The 16,521-nt window shown below is 42.1% G+C and overlaps 1 protein-coding gene and 1 non-coding gene across 2 annotated transcripts in view; one reads left to right on the top strand and one right to left on the bottom strand.

Annotated features, from left to right (window-relative positions):
* Positions 1-16,521, top strand: part of LOC122805246 (leucine-rich repeat flightless-interacting protein 2-like) — an 803,415-nt gene that overhangs the window by 275,527 nt on the left and 511,367 nt on the right. The gene's annotated exons all lie outside the window — the stretch shown is intronic.
* LOC122805695 lies at positions 4,830-4,936 on the bottom strand. The gene has a single exon (XR_006365404.1). It is a non-coding gene; the product is annotated as a U6 spliceosomal RNA (small nuclear RNA).

Raw genomic sequence — 16,521 nt, 5'->3', positions numbered from 1 at the left:
CACTGTTGCAGTCTGGGTTTCCCTCCCTCCTGTCCCCTCTTATTTTTACTTTTGTGTGGTTCCTTTTTTCACCATTCTTCTGAGGTGTATTTGCAAAGGATATGGGACCTTTCTCATTTTGGGACTCCTGACATCTGGGGCAAGAAAAACTGGAGAACATAGCATCGGCTGTCAGCTTTGTACTCCTGGCGCTCTGACGTCAGGGAGCATGGTTGAACAGCCGACGCCGGACCCAGACTTTGGGATTCTGGCCGACCGAGGACTGCCTGCCGGCAGGGGAGAACCCTACAGTCATGACTGCAACAGTGAAGACACTCGAACATCTACATTTATGGTAGGTGTACACAACTGTACTTTTCTTTTTTGAATTAGAGGGTAGGGGAGAATGCCTAAAGTCCTGCTGAAAATTCTGTAAGAAAAAAATGAAAATCTTGCTAGTGACTCCCTTTTGACCAAGACAGCACTGGTTCCCTCTTCTGCAATTAGCCAAGGGTCATCACTAGAAGTTATCTCACCGGTTAGACGTACTCAGGACAAGTGATCCTTGATTCATCCTAATCTTTTAGCTCTGCAAATGACCTTGTCGGTGATCAACTTTTGATCCCTTTCAGGCACCTGTTTTCAAGGGCATGTTTTCGATTTTGTAAGAGGCCAGGAAATTCAATGCTAGGAAATCTTGTGCTACCAAGTGGAGAAGATTTTTTGTTTGGTGCTGCAAAAGATAAGAGGACTCCCTCTCTGCAGACATTCCTTTAATACTTTCTTACCTGTTTGAGTTGCTTAATAGTGGCCTTTCCTATTCTTCAAAGTCCATTGCTCTACTTTGTCTGCTTGCTTGCCATTAACTCCCCCTTTAGCTTCCAGGCTAGAAGTTAAGCTTTTCCTGAAAGGTGTCCTACACATGAAACCTCCCAGGAAACCAGTTCCTTTTCTCGGATCCTAACTATGTGTTAGAGAAGCTTACTCAGGCCACTTTTGAGGCAGCAGCCTCTGCATCTCTGAAGTTTTGCACATGGAAAAAAAGTACTTGTAGTAGCTTTAACTTCTGCTAGAAGGGTCTCTGAGATTCAGGCAATGATGGCTTCACCCCCCCCCTTTTTGGTTTTCCATAAGGGCAGAATATCTTTGAGAATTAATCAGTCTTTCATGCTCATCATGGTGCATGAGTTGTCTCTTAATCAGTCCATCCAGTTGCCTACTTTATTCCTGTCACGTCAATCCCCTAGCAAGAGGGTTGTGCATTCCTTAGATGAGCATAGACAATTCAGATTTTACCTTGACAAAACAGTCTGTTAGGAAGTCTAATTAGCTTTTTCTGTCTTTTCATCCCAGGGCTCTAGGTTTGCCTGCTTCCAAGCAAATTATCTCTACGTGGATTTCTAAGGCTATTGTGTTTTGCTATGACTTTTGTGGGAAATCTTTATTCTCTGTTAAGACCCATTCTACCAGATCTGTTGCCTCCACAGGGGCTTTCTTCAAAGGTCTAGATGCTTACTCCATGTTGGAAGCTATTAGGTCATCTGTTCATACGTTTATAAAGCATACTATGAACCAGGGGAGGATTTGCTAGGGCAATTCTACATGGATTTGTAGAAAATGCTTCATTGTCTTTCTCTGCTCCATCCTCCTCCCTGTGTTCTCTTTGAGCTTTTGCACTCTTCCTTATGTAAAGAATACTGCAACATTGAACAGAAGGATGTAGAATAGTTGTGTAAAATCTTACCATAACCATAGATGTCCTTCTCTTTTATGTTGCAGTATTCTGTCCCACCCTCCTTCCCCTACAACTTGTTCATTCCTAGGATGACTCCCTTTTTATATAATGTATGGATTTCTTTTCCTCGTGGGGCTAACTTATTCTGAAGGTAGTACATGTGGACGTCCCTTTTATGGCTGACGTTTTCTGTGCCTTTGTGCAATGTGCCACGTGCAGGCAGTGGCAATAAGCTTTTGTGTACAGGCCAAGACGTCTGGTTGTTTGGAGGACTATAACCCCGTATGTAAAGAATACTGCAACATATGGTTATGCTAAGGTTTTAAACAACTATTTTGTATAACTTTAGTTAATCCTTCTGCAGCTAAATGCTTAGGTAATTCCAATTCTACTATTTTTGCCAAGTATGGGGGATAACTGAACGTTTCTGCAGTTTTAATTTTTCGGAATTTTTGACTGGCTAATATGTTAATGTTTGTCCTTAACTAATTGTGTAAGTATGAGGAATGTTTGCAGTTTCTTGTGAGAAAAAAATCTGGTTTAAATTAATTTCTTATATTGTTTAAGCCACTACTCATTATATACAGTGTGTCTATGATTCTGTTTATAATTAAAGGGCTCTGGCCACTGGTACTGTTTTGAGGTGGTTTGTATGGCTGCATTCTCAGAACTTCCCAGAGGATCTCTGAGATTTTAAATTTTGCTTTGGATGGAGATTTCAGTTTGGACCCCCTCTGCTGCAGAGTGATGAAGTGTGATGAAAGGGGTCAGCTGATTCAACTCTGCTTTTCCAGTTTTTCTCAGGGATTCAAACTCATACAATTTTGGTAAGAAACAAAATGAACAGTCAAAGGAAAATGCAAGTAAACAAACATTTATGAAGAAATGGCAAGGGGTTTCCAAGCTGAATTCTGGAAACTTCCAAAACCAAGGACAATCCAGTAAGTCAGAATGACTATTTAATAGACTTTGTTCCCCCCTCTCTGTCACCTCCTTTTGTCTTTCAGAAAGTCTGAATCTCTAGTTTTCTCTAGGGCAACAGATAGTTTCAAACAAATATGTTCTGAAAATCATTCACCAAGTTTACAGATCGTAGTGGGAGGAAATTCCTCATTTCCAGGGCAAATTCCTAATCCTTCAGACCCAGGCCCTTATTTCTACTTGTCCTTCATCACATGCTGTCTCAGGGAGTGATATAACTAGTTTCCCCTTTTCAGTTGGGAAAGGAGATTTATTCAAGGGGATTTTTTTATTGTCAGAGAAAAGAAATGCGTGGAGGCCAGTTCTAAATCTTTGTTTCCTAAACCTGTTGTAATGCCCGTGTTCAAAATTATGTCCCTTCTCAACCAGTTACCTCTTCTTCCTCATTCAAGTTTCCTGGTAACAATAGATTTAAAAGATGCTTATTACATCCTTATTCATCCATATTTCAAGCTTTTTATCCATTTTTTGTGTGTGCAGATGACATAATCCGTTCTCTGCCATACCCTTTGGACAGTCTGTCGCACCAAGAGTGTTAGTGTCTAGCTCCACTTACAGCTTATTATAGATGACAAGGTATCTACGTTTTTCCATATTTAAGTGACTTGCTTATCTTTGCAGAGTCTCTTCAAATTGTCAGTAATTTCCCTCTTGGGTGAGATATTTGTTAGAAATGCTAGCATTCAGAAGTCTGTCTTGACCCCTTACAGGACTGTTTCTGGGATTTAAGTTAGACATTACAGTTCAAAGAGTTTTTCTTCCACAGTAAAATGTATGTCTATATTTAGATATATTTCTAGGGTTTTCCACTGAGACTTTGGTCACTGTGAGGGAATACTTCAGGGTTGTGGATCTCAAAGTTAATGATTCTCAGAATACCGTGGCAACACTTCACATGACAATGTTACTGTGGTATCTGAAGTCTCTGTGATCTTAGTACCAACACCCTTTGTCTTTCCAAATCCCAGGGATGGAGATTTGTCAGAAAAGACATCACTTGGTAGGGACAACAGTAATCTTTAAATACAGGTCTCCCCTTCTCCATCCCCATTCAAAAGCAATTCACCACAGACTCCTCAGACTTTGCTTGGGTGGCACTTTCAGGAGGGATGAAAGTGCAAGGTATATGGGACACCAAGTACACATGCGAGCACATAAATATAAAAGAGATGCTTGCCCTGATCAAAACACTCATATCCTTGAATCATTTTTGGTCCCCAGAACTTTCTTCAATTTGTACATAATGCCACAGTTATTTGGTACATTAACAAGCAAGAAGGAACAAGATTGTACCCCCTATGTAGGCTATGCATGTTAGAGATACAACTTCACAGCACAATCCAAATTTACAGGCACCCTGAATTCCATCAGAGCAAAACTGTATAGACGAGCTGAGCAGGGAAAGAACTTGACCCTTCCAAATGGAAACTGTCAGGGAGCTTCCAAGATTTGATCTGTCTGTGCAGATTTCCTCAAGTAGACCTCTCTGCCTTGTCTCTTAACAATTGGATTTCAAGATTCTGCTCCAGTAATCACTGCAAGATGGACTGGAAGACAGATGCCCTTTCTTTCTTTTCCTTGGACAAGAATGTTCCCCTATCCTTTTCCACCCTTTCCTCTAAAAATCTGAGGTGCTTCTAAAGATTTAGAAGGAATTCCTCAAATCATTGTGGTGACTCCTTTCTGACCCAGTTAACCATGGAAGATTTTAATATTCATTGTTGCAGTACTAATTCTTGGGACTTTCTGCTAAGCAGAAGCCTGCAATTGGCCTGATTTCCAGAATCATAGCATCATCCCAAATTGATAGAGATTCAGTGACTGATGTCCAGATGTCAGGGTATAAGAAGGTCATCTTGGTGTCATATTCAGTTCTTTCCAGCCATGCAGTCCGATGCACTTCACATGTTTTATACACTCAGTCTGTCGGCTTGTGTTTCCAGAGTACCACTGCTTCCATATAGTACCTTGCAGGGGAGATTTCTTTAATGTTTATAGGTTCATGGGAAAGTACTAGGCTAGCTGCCCTTGCAGGCCATTTTAGGCATAGCCCGTTCATTTTCAAAGGTGAGAATTAAATCTTGTACCCTGCGTCTGTGATAACACCTTAACCATCATGCCATCTCCAAACCCCAGAAATATGGAATGCTTCATGAATTTGAGTGTTACCTTTGCACAGGGGTCATGCTAATCTTCTCTATATCATTCCAGGTTTGGTATATGTGCTGCCAAAGAAAGCACAACAGGTTCATAGTTACTAGGCATCTCATTCAAAGGAGGACACATTGAGGACTGCAGCACCCCCTCCCCCTGCACCAGAGTTAAGCATGCTACCTGTTGTGCTACTAACACTTATTCATAAAAGGTAGTAAGTGTTTATCCTGGTAGAAATAAATCCTGTGTAAAGATATTCATTTGATTTGCTTGTCTGACTTTGGGCCCTCAGCATGACATCTTTAACTGCTCTGATTATGTTAGGTTTCATGCAAAAAAAGCCCTTAAACATAGGGCCGAGGTACTCTCAGCTCATATGGACTCCTTGTCTGCAGGTCCTGCAATTGATTTGATGGCTGCTGGTGTGATCCCTAAAAAGTGGAAAGATAAAAAACTTAGCAGCCCGGAGACTGCAGATCAAGCTACTGCATCAACCTCTAAGTGACTGAAGACTTTGAGGTGCCTTCTCAGTCCCAGCTACCTGTGACTGCTAGGCCAGAACCCTCTGGCACAGTCCCTCACAAGGCCACCATAGTTCACAGCCTACCCAAGATTACCACCGCCACTCACATATCATTCAAGTTTGATGTGCTATGCAGATGTTCATCGTGCATACAGCTGCAGTCATAACAGATGGGTTCTCCTGCCGTCAGGCGGGTCCTCGGTCGGCCACATTCCAAAGTCTAGGTCCAGCGTCGGTTGTCGTCGCTTCTTCCCTGACGTCAGTGCGACAGGGGTATAAAAGAACCAGCTGACGCCATTTTCTTCAGTCTTTCTTGCCGCGCGGTGCCCGATGCAGAAGCAGTTCGCAAGTGCCTGTCGGCCAGCTCCTGAGATTACGAAAAATTTGGAACCGAAGTCTTCTTAAAAGCTAAGTACCCCGTTGGGGAAACTTTTTCTTGCCTCAGACCCGATGTCAGACAAAGTTAATAATTGTATTTCTTGTGGGAAGCAAATACCGCATAAGGATTTCCATTCCCTCTGTATACCTTGTTTAGGCCCAGACCACGACGTCTCGGTCTGTCGCTTTTGTGCTACATTCAACAAACGCACTATTAAGCGTCGGGCGGAGTTCGCCCAGCATTATTTTGGGAAAGCATTTAACTATACTATGTCGTCGAATACTCCAACTCCGGTTTTGTCTAAAAAACGCAAAGACAAGGACCAACACTCGAGGTCCGTGGCCTCTACCGACACCACGCCAAAGCCGACTACACGTCCACAGCCCCTGATTACCGACACATTTTTGGCGGTGTCTCCTGTACTCGAGGTCGCAGGCTCCTCGGCCCACACCCTGACTACAGATACCGAAGCCACGCTTGGCGTTGAAACACAGAATGTGGACAGGTCCACCTCCACTCAAGGTGTCTTCAGACCTTCCTCTTCTTTCTCCATCAAGGCTTTCACCAAGTCTAAAGCTACCATGCAGCCTAAGAGACCAGCTACACAGGGCCCATCCCCAGGCCCCATGCCTAAGAAACAGATGCTTAAAATGGCTGAGGATTTAATTACTCTAATCAGAGGTTCTCAGCCACCTCCGGACAAAAGACCCAGAGTGGAGGAAGATTCCCCCTCCTCTGATCAGGGCTCCATTATTTCAGAGCACTCTGATTGTCAGGAACAGTCTTACTCCCCTTTTGAAGACTCTGATGCAGAGGAATCTATTCCTTCTGTATCCCCCCCTGAGGATTACTCATTTGGTGAAACTCTGCATACCTTAAGGGAACACTTCCACTGGGAAGGCCAGGATTATTCAGATTCCAAGAAAAGGCTTAGGGAATTTCTTTTGTTACCCCAGCACAGGCCTCTGGCTATACCTCCTGTCCTGGACATCCTAGATGATGTTTACTCGGAGGCCTGTCTTAACCTGGACTCTCTTCCTCCAGCTAAGCCTGACAGGTACTACAGGGTTCCTGACTCACACCAATTTATATACAAAAGCCATGCTGCTGACCTAGAAATCATCTCACAGGGGCCCAAGGGAGTTAAGGCCTCCATTGCCAAAAACCCATTGCCTTCCGAGAGAGATTCCAGATCCTTAGAAAGGTGGGGAAAAAAGGTATATACCTTGGCTATCTTAAACATGAGGGCCTTAAACTGTCAGTTTCATATGCTAAAATACCAACAGTTTCTGTTATCTCAATTGAAAAGTAAAATGTTACAACCTGAAAACCAGACATGAAGGAGTTGCAGGATTTGATGCATAGTGCAGAACAAGTGGGTAAACATACCTTACAATGTGGTTTTGATGCTCTAGAGGCCTCATGTAGAGCTGCTGTTACAGGCTCAGTCATACGTAGGCATGCCTGGCTCAAGGAACAAGCCTTGCCTGATCATGTCAAAGCTAAATTACTAGACGCCCCACTTCAAAAGGATGTACTATTTGGGGCAAATGCTGAGGAAGTATTACGGAAAATGGAGGAAAAGGCTAAATCATTGCAAACTGTGAAAGAATTTCTGCAGGTCCAACCCCCACGTTTTAGTAGAAATTGGCCTTCCAAAAACTGGTCCTTTCCTGCCACAGACAGACCCCAAAGAGGCAGATACAGGTGCCCGAGGGGCAGAGGACAAACACAAGGCTCGTACAGAGGCAGACAATGGCGAGCTCCTACACAAAGAGGTGGTGAGGACAACTCGCAATCTTTCAGAAAGCAAAACCAATAACTTTCCCCTTTGCATGCCAACCAGGACTCAAATGGCAGCCCCCTTAGGAGGAAAGCTGGCACTATTCTCAAAAAATTGGCATATTGTCACAAAGGACAAATGGATCCTGAACATTATAAACAGAGGCTACAAATTCCATTTTCATACCCTTCCAAAAATGAAAGGCATGCCAAATCTGCCACACAATCAAAGGGCAGAGGCACAAAAGCAAATTTCAGGTCTTATAAACATGAAAGCTATTCAAGAGGTACCTACACACGAACAAGGTCAAGGTTTTTATTCCAGGCTATTTCTGGTGCCAAGGAAGGGAAAAGATTGGAGACCGATTTTGGATCTTTCCATCCTAAACACATTCCTACTCGTACCAAAATTCAAGATGCTCACTCTACAGCAACTTCTTCCCATGCTGGGCAAGGAGTCTTGGCTGGTAACATTGGACCTCAAGGAGGCATACCTGCATGTCCCAATCAGACAAAATTGCAGAAGATACCTCAGATTTCTTGCAGGTTCAACACATTATCAATTCTCTGCATTGCCCTTTGGTTTATCTACTGTCCCCAGAGTATTCACGAAATGCCTGGCATCAGTAATTGCCTACTGCAGACTTCAAGGGATACAAATATACCCTTATTTGGATGACTGCCTGATCCAAGCGGACAGCAAGCACATTCTTCTGAAACATCTGGCTTATGTAATAATGTTATTAAACTCTCTAGGATACACAGTCAACAAAGAGAAATCAAGACTAATACCCTCTCGGAAGATAATTTTCCTGGGTGCCAATTTGGACACAAACACCCAGATGGCCTACCTCACGCCAGAGAAGCAGGGGCAACTAATTCAATATTTCAGAACACTGGCAAATTGCACCAGGCTGACTGCAAGGAAAATCCTGCAGGCTCTGGGATTCATGGCATCTTGCATCTTACTAATCCCATGTGCAAAGCTGCATATGAGAAAACTACAATGGTACCTAAAAAACATATGGTCTCAACACAGCCACAGTTTGGAAACAATAATACCATTAATTCTATGTCTGCAAAAGGAATTTTTGTGGTGGGCTCAAGCATGCCAAACAAACACAGGTCTTCCATTCAGCAAGCCTCAAGCAAATCAAGTCATCACAACAGACGCCTCGGACTACGCCTGGGGGGCGCACATGACAGACCGGTGCATTCAGGGCAAATGGACCCAAAAAGAAAAGCACCTTCACATCAATCAAAAAGAAATGCTAGCAGTGATAAATGCTATTATAGCTTTCAAGGACCTTCTACAACCAGGTCAGCCATTGATAAGAACAGACAACACCACAGTTATGTGGTACATAAACAAGCAGGGAGGAACACATTCTTATCCCCTATGCAGACTGGCCATGTCACTTTGGAACATGGCCATGGACTTACAAATGGAACTACAAGCACAGTACTTGCCAGGCAAGGAAAACACGCTGGCAGACAACCTAAGCAGGAATATGACAGATCCACACGAATGGAAGTTGCATCCAAATGTTTTTACAGAAATAATCCAAGAATGGGGAAGGCCAGACATAGATCTCTTTGCCTCCCACAAAAATCATCAGTTGACAAAATTCTGCTCAAGGATCTTCCATCCAAAGGCCTGGAGAGTGGACGCTCTCTCTTTCAGTTGGACATCAATGATAGTTTATGCCTTCCCACCTCTTCCTCTGCTGTCCAAAGTCCTATTGAAGACCAGAGCAGACAGACCAAAGATGATCCTCATTGCTCCGGACTGGCCAAGGCAACACTGGTTCCCACTCCTGAGGAGCCTTGACGCATTCCCCACCATGGCCCTGCCTCTTCTTCTGGCTCAGCACAGCTTCAAAACACTTCACAGTCAGCTGAAAACACTCAATCTAGCCGCATGGAAGATTCCTTAGCATCGCAGCAGGCCCTGCTCTCCAAGGAGGTGCAGGATGTCATTTTGGAGGCCAGAAGGCCATCAACTAGAAAAGCTTACTCTGCAAAATGGAAACGTTTTTGTGTTTGGAATGAGAAAAAGGGCCAGTGCCCTGGAAAACTGAATTTACCTCAAATACTACAATATTTGGCTGAACTGCTAAGCAGTGGACTTTCGTTCTCCTCCATCAAAATCCATGCCTCAGCCATTTCTGCAGAATGCAACACTGATCCACCTTTATTCTCTCACCCTCTATTAAGACAGTTCCTCAGAGGGGCTAAGAATTTACGACCTCCAAGAAAACAACCAATACCTGCTTGGGATCTTAATTTCATTCTGGAAAAACTGACTTTGCCTCCTTTTGAGCCAGCTGCCTCACCAGATTTACAATTTGTCCTGGAAAACGGCTTTCCTTTTGGCTATCACTTCAGCTCGTAGAGTTTCAGAACTACAGGCTCTTATGGCTGTCCAGCCTTTTATCGTCTTCCATCAGGACAGAGTTTCATTACATACCAACCCGTCCTTTATGCCTAAAGTGGTATCCAGGGTAGCTTTTTTAAATCAGGCCATACATTTACCTACTTTTTATCCTAATCCTCAAAACAAAGGGGAGAAATTACTGCATTCCTTGGACATCCACAGACAACTGCGTTATTATTTGGACAGAACAAAACCTTTCAGAAAATCAGAACAGCTTTTTGTGGCCTATGCGGTAGGAGCTCAAGGAAAGTCAATATCCAAACAGACAATCTCAAAATGGATAGCCCACTGCATACGTTTTTGCTATTCCTTTCATGGCAAAACTGTACCTACAGGCATTAGAACTCATTCTACCAGGGCCACAGCCACCTCTGCAGCCTTTCTCAGAGGAGTTCCTACCAAGGATATTTTAGACGCAGCCACTTGGAGTTCTGTGCATACCTTCTCCAAGCACTACAACCTACCATTATACTCCAAATCTAGAGCAGGCTTTGCCACTGCAGTCTTGCAGGGCATTTTGGCTCCTCCTAGCTCCACCTAGTGCCTACCACCCCTTTTTTAGCTTTGGGATTCTACCCATCTGTTATGACTGCAGCTGTATGCACGATGAACATAGTACAGTTTTGTACCTACCATAAATGTAGATGTTCAAGTGCTAATACAGCTGCAGTCCAGGTTTCCCTCCCTCCTTCCCCTCTAGGGGTCTTCTTTTATGGTGTATTTGCTTGCAACTACTGGTCTTTGATTATATTGCATTGCATTATTACATAATTTTATGTATTGCCTTCTTCCTGGGGGCACCTGACATCTGGGGCAAGAAAAACTGAAGAAAATGGCGTCAGCTGGTTCTTTTATACCCCTGTCGCACTGACGTCAGGGAAGAAGCGACAACAACCGACGCCGGACCTAGACTTTGGAATTCGGCCGACCGAGGACCCGCCTGACGGCAGGAGAAACCCATCTGTTATGACTGCAGCTGTATTAGCACTCGAACATCTACATTTATGGTAGGTACAAAACTGTACTTTATCAGCTTCTGATGTCCCAGTAGTAGTTCCTCAGGGAAGCCTTTTCTCCCCCATCTTCTGACTTTCTTAACGAGATTGCATTCCAATGACCCCATCCCTCTGCTACACCTGTGAAACAATCCATTAAACTGAAACATGTTCCCACTGTGGCCTTGCCTCTGCATCTCAGACCACAGTCTAGGATCTGGCAAAGATAGCACAGGAAATCATGATGTTTATTAAATACACAGAACCCCCACAATCCTCTTCTGATGGTTCCCTGCTGACTAAAAGAGCAAAGGAAGCAACCTTCAAATATCAGGATGATTTCTTATCTTCTGAACATAAGGAAGAGCTTTCTTATTTGGGTTATTTGCAACCCCAAACCTACCCTGACTTAGACTTGGATGATAACCTGTTTTCAGCTTCCCTACCCAAAGACGTTTGCTTCAGTGACAGGTCACACAAAGTGAATGCTGCTTATAACTGGGAATGAAAGCAGTTCTTCCAAGCACAGACACATCACAGGGACCCATTAAGCTTACCTTCTCCTAGACTATTGACTATTCCTCTAGCACATTGTACTAAATGGTATTATTGAGGATATAGCCCTAAACCCTGGCTCCTTACCACCTGCACTCAATAATCCAGACATTTTAGAGTGCTTGACTTGTGCAAGCACCTAAAAAAAATTCTCAAAGCTGATAACTTTATGATCTGCACTGAATCTATTAAAGGGGTTCCCAAAGGAGCTTCCAGGCATTTGTTAATGACTGGAAAAGCAGACTACTTGACAAGCAAACTTATACCTCTGCAATCTTAGAAATGAGAGCTTTAATTCCATATGATAAAATACTTGGAATCACTTCAAGATAAAATGATAGTAAAACTTGATTCCATGTCTGATAGAACCTTGTACAAGGAGTTACAGGACATAGCCTGGGAAGCTCTACAGGTAGCCTGCCATGCCATGAAATGTGATATGACAGTTTAGATGCTTCTTGCAGAGCAGCTGACACAGGCTTAGTTATCCATAGACATTCATGGCTCAGACCTCTGCCACTGACTCACTAGTAAAAGCAGAGTTATTGAATGACCCATTAGACAGAGTTCCTGTTTAGTCTTCCAGCTGAACAAGTCTTTGAGAAACTAGATAGAAAAGGCAAACAAAGTAAGTGTGTCAGAGTTCAACTTGTTCCCAACTCCAAGGTACTGTAGAAACTACCCCTTTAAATATACCAACTCTGAAATCGCACTACACTGTTTAGGGTTTTGACTATTATAACTTTGACCATATGGTATTCAAAGTTATAAAACTCCGTTCATATAATATGGACCCCTCCCTCTGTTATCAGGAAAGCTTTGAAGGGCTTGGCACTCAGTGAGGGCATTTAGTCAGCTCAGCTCAAGCTGCCTTGTCCATTCAGGTGTGTGGAAGGTGTCCTGAACTTTTGGAAGTTGGATGGCTGTTGTATCCTTGGCAGGCTATAACCCATACAGCTAGGACTACTGCAGCAGTGATCATTTGAACACCTGCTGTAATGGTAAGTTTACTTACTCAACTGTACTTTCTGTTAGTGCAGTGCAGTGTAAACATTTGTGTGCCACTTCTTCCCTTTGGAAAGTCAGTGATGGAGGCATTTTCTTTTCTTTTTTTTTTTTCCAACATCTCTATTTCAATTTTCTTTTTTTTCCAAATAGCAACAGTACAATAACTCAAAAACACAAATAAATAATACAAAAACATATCTAAAGAAAGACCGCAATCTCGTTTCGAGAAAATTATACACACACACACACACACACACACACATATATATATATATATATATATATATATATATATATATATATATATATATATATATATATACATATATATATATATATATATATATATATATGTATATATATATATATATATATCTATATATATATATAGATATATATATATATATATATATATACACACACACACACACACACACACACACACTAGAAGTCACTACATCGTCAAGTAGAGTATGAGAATTCTTATGTTCATTTGGTCTCATAAGGGATAGTAGAATGGGGATAGTCTGTATAGAAAGTAAAGATAGAAATTTAACCATTTATTGTATGGTTAGGGAAAATCTCTAGTTACACATATACTAAGAGAAGGGGGAAGATGCAAGAAAACTGGTTATACTACATTCATTTCTTATTAAAAGGTTAGCTTTTCATGTCAGTTTGTGGGCAAATTTTATTTGTCAAGAATTATATCTAGTAAGAAACCACAATATTTTTGGTAATATTTGTTTTTTGTTTTTGAATAAACTAATTTGTGAGATGAGATATATTTGATAGCAAAATTGCTAAAATTTTCCCATATAATTGGTCACATGACATTCCAATTCCTTGTAATAAAGAATTTAATAAGGGGCACACATCGTATAGACATGTTTTAATATTTTTGGAAGAGTGATGGAGGCATTTTCTTTAAAGGCCTGATTCTTTAGTTGATCAGTTATTTTATTTCGGCATATTAACTCATTCTCAAAAGGATTTGCTCTCGCTTGAGTTGGAGGCCTTTGTGCCTATATGCTCAGTAGCTATTATCTTCATCTCTATGCTTTTCATATTTAGCATTTGGATATTTCAAAGTATGACTTATTCTGTGCATATGGACTACTGGCTTGGCACTTTTTTTTTTTTCATGTTAAGTTGCAAGTAAGGATAATACATTCTCTGTTAATTTTCTAAAATTGCAGCTTCCAGTTTTATCCTGCAACACACTGCCGTTTAAGTATGGTAGACAGTTGTATTATTTGAGCTGTGTACCTGTACTAAAATTAGTGAGTCTTGGGGCTGCTACTTTCCAAGTAGTAGTAGAACTGCATTGAACTCCTCCATAACCAGTTTACATTACTGAAATTGAGTGGTTTTACCACTCCTAACTTCAGTAACTGCAGTTAGTAGACACATTTTGTGTTGCCCTGTTTTTATTCCACCTTTTCTAGAAGGAACTTAAACATCTAAGAACAGTTTCACAGCGTGTTTTGGTAGCTGGACTGATTGACATAACTGAGTACTGCACATAATATCTCTTAAGTTTTGCATTGTGGATGTTTGATTAGGTTTCTGGAACCTGTTCTAGATGGTTGTCATGCTCTATGCAGTTTCTTTTGTACAGCTGTGTATTAGGTGCTGGGCAGCAGAGATGTATTGCACTAGTGATGGACACTAAAGTGTGATCACCTATCTGCAAATTTGTAATTCTACTAAGTCTGGGATTGCGCTTTCTCTTAGAATTTCTTTTCTTCCAAGGTGCAGTGGTCTTTGGAGTTAGTATATTTAAAGACAGACCAGGTGTGTTTCTGTGTGTGTGTGTGGGGGTGTACTGGTTGAAGCTCATTTTCAAAATACATTGTACATACTCAAATAACAATCTTTTCAGTTTCAAGTAAACCAGTTGTCCATAGCTAAATGTTAACATCTCCAACAAATGTAGAAAGTACAGCCGTGCTAATAAATTGTATTAACATAGCGTTGCTGAATTTGCACAATATTTAATATGTCTAAGAAACCAGAGACTGTTGATGGTTAATCATCCAAAACCTCATTCCTGTTCCCAGGCTATTCATATATTTCAGATACAGTAATTATTTGCTAGCATAAGTTCCTCCTCCCACCAAGTCCGCATAACTCCATTTCAGAAACCTTAGGCATTGTATCTCACTCTTGCAGTAATCGGGGGGGGTCATCCTACCGTTATCTCGGTTGCACTCTAAATCCATGGTGACTCTTAACTTAGTCCTTTAGTTGGAAAGAAGCCAAGTAATGCACTTTTCTAGTTAGTTGCCATCCCCAGATGGCAATGCCTGTACCCTACCCTATGAGCATATATTGTTGATTGCACTTGTGGGCTAAAGCATTGCTTAAAAGTAACAAACAGGCTAATACACTCAAGTGTACCAGCCTTTGATAGCAATTTAGTCGAAAACAAAGCATTTACTGCATTTTTTTCTGTCTGTTTGCAAAAAAACAAAAAAAAAACAAAAAATATTTCTCCTTTCCTAAACTTTCCTAGCTAGTTGTTCCAGTGATCAGATTTTGCTGATCCCTGGGCTTTGTATTTGGTTTCTGTGTTCCTCCATTTTCTTGTGTGGCCAGAGGTAGTTTCTTTACTCACCAGTGGGAGTGGGGAGTACTGTGCTGCTTGTTTGTCCTCAGAGGAGTGGTTAGAAGCAGCAACTAGTAATTTGTCGTCCATTTTGGGTCATTTCCTGTTTTTTCCAGCCCCCTGCTATAAAGCACGCGTTAGCGCGGAGCTGCTACCGTTGCACACTAGGGCAGCGCCGGTTAATCAGATTTAAACTATTAGGGCTACCTAAAGTCCACTCTTCAAATTTTCCCTTAAAACTACCTTCCTCAAAGTATACTACTGTTCTATTTAATGTATCCTAAAACTATAAATTATCTCTACTTGACTCCCTAGTAGACTATTCTCTATCTGTATAGTGAAGCACTTGCTCCTACAGTACTTATCACCTCGATACAGCACTCTTGTTATAGAAAGTACCCCAAAAAAGCAAACCCCATTTCTCGGTTACCCACATACCCCAGAACCTTTTCTTAAGTTTTTCTGTCTATTCCTTCTAGCATGTCGAGGGATCAGTTGCTAATGTCCTCTCCTGCTCAGCTGGTGAACCTGGGAATATTGAGGCAATGTTACAATTGCCTCATGTACACAGACAACCCTCTCCTCCTCCCACAAAACACAAATACATGCGAGAGATGCAACTATATGGCCAAACTGGAGGCTGAGCTCTCTCAACATAGGACTGGCATGACCAGACAGGAGGAGAAGGTAACCACACACACTATAGACCCAGTCTCACATAATACCATCGCAACCTCAAATCATACACATAAACACACAGACATACTCGGAGGCTCTGATCAAAAATCTACCAAAACAGCAGAGGCCACCAAAGCAGACACCCAAACAACTACCACCTCAGAACACAACACCTGCAACACATAGACCACACAGTCAGAGTGTCAAGCAGTCACAGCCCTTAAGGCCAAACACAATGCCAGACACACTAGTCATTGGTGACTCCATAGTCAGACACACTGACGTCCCACTCACCAGACTGAGTAAGGAGAAGGTCACAGTAAGCTGCCTGTCGGGTGCTAGAATCCGCCACATAACGCATGCACTCAGGTCTCTCAACAGCAGGTACAAGTCGACTCAATCATTGTCCACGCTGGTGTTAACGACCTGAGACGCACCTCCTTGGACTACATGAAAAGAGACATAGAGGAGCTCTCTGATTATGTAGCCCAAGCAGGTATGACCCTGACCTTGAGCAGTATCCTACCTTCACCAAGAATGATGCCACAATACAGAGATAAGATGATCAGCTTTAACAATTGGCTTAAACTCTGGTGTCATTCAAAGGGGATCCAATGTCTGTCTGCCTGGGATGACATGCTGGACAAGCCACGCTGCTTCACAAGGGACGGCTTGCACTTGTCACCCCTCGGATTCCGGATTCT

The sequence above is a fragment of the Protopterus annectens genome, chromosome 6.part1, assembly GCF_019279795.1.
Source record: "Protopterus annectens isolate FY-2018-M chromosome 6.part1, PAN1.0, whole genome shotgun sequence".
Taxonomy (NCBI): domain Eukaryota; kingdom Metazoa; phylum Chordata; order Ceratodontiformes; family Protopteridae; genus Protopterus; species Protopterus annectens.
Note: the sequence above shows the minus strand (reverse complement) of the source record. Positions and strands in the feature narration are given on the sequence as shown.